Source organism: Myotis davidii, unplaced genomic scaffold (genome assembly GCF_000327345.1).
Source record: "Myotis davidii unplaced genomic scaffold, ASM32734v1 scaffold355, whole genome shotgun sequence".
Taxonomy (NCBI): domain Eukaryota; kingdom Metazoa; phylum Chordata; class Mammalia; order Chiroptera; family Vespertilionidae; genus Myotis; species Myotis davidii.
The window spans coordinates 1,464,536-1,465,597 of record NW_006286818.1 but is presented as its reverse complement, the minus strand read 5'-3'; the positions used below and the strand labels follow the sequence as shown (position 1 = coordinate 1,465,597).

The window sequence follows — 1,062 nt, the reverse complement described above, 5'->3', positions numbered from 1 at the left end:
ATTTTTAGAGAGAGTAAGAGAGAATCATCGATGAGAGAATAATGTCAACATCTATTGGGTGCCTCCTGCACGCCCCCTACTGGGGAGGGAGCCCACAGCCTGGGCTTATGCCCTGACTGGGAATTGAACAACCGACTTCTTGGTTCCTGGGTCACTCAACCACGGAGCCACGTCAGCTGGGCTGCTTGATGAATTTTTAAGATTAGTCTTTATCATGTCAACTACCCCCAATAAACCTTTAGTGTCTCCTAGTTTCTTTTTACCACATGGAGTTTACGCTTCATAGACAGATTGGAACTGCCAACGTGCCTAGTGGCTAGGCCCTAGCCAATCTGTCTTCCCTCCTCTCATCCAATGTATTGTTACTCTGGCCTCCTGCACATGGTCCATTCCCTCAGCTTCCTTGTTCCCCTTGGAAAGCCTCTCATTTCCTTTCCTCTGGGCCTATCTATAGTCCATAAGCCAGCTGCTTGTATTGGGTAGAAGGAGAAAGGTTACGTAAGAAAGTAGGCAAAGGGAATAAAAATGAGTGTGCAGAATGTGTGTTACAGGCATGGGGAAGTAGGCAATGCGAGCTGGAGCTGGGACTCCATTGTTTGGGCAACTTGGTTGTTAATCATTCCATGATAATAGGCAGGCAGTTCTCAAATGAGGATGGACTGAATGCCAAGATTGACTCCCAGGTTCAAGGTTGACTCCAGGCCTGGGGGAGGTGGGGGGTGGGAGCGGGCATACAACTAACTCCTGGCCAGGTTAGAATGTGCTTTCTTTAATCAGAACAAAACAATATTCTATTTCTGCCTCCAACATTTGGGGTTGGGGGTCCAGCATCATTTTTGTTTTAAGGGTTCCAAGAAGATCCTCATGTGCAGTCAAGTGTGGGGAGCCTCTATGGGGTTACCCCTCGGACTGGCCTGTTGGCAAAGTCACAAACAAGTCCCAGCTTAGGGGGCACAGTCCTCTTAGCATAATTAGGCTTGACCTTATGAAGCTCCCTAGATCTTACCTGGGAAGCTAATGGGCTGAGGAAAGTGCAGCAAGAACAAGAAGCATGTGGGCTTG

At 48.2% G+C, this 1,062-nt stretch overlaps 1 pseudogene; it reads right to left on the bottom strand.

Annotated features, from left to right (window-relative positions):
- Positions 1-897: 897 nt before the first annotated feature.
- LOC102765669 overlaps positions 898-1,062 on the bottom strand; it is a 9,916-nt pseudogene continuing 9,751 nt past the window's right edge.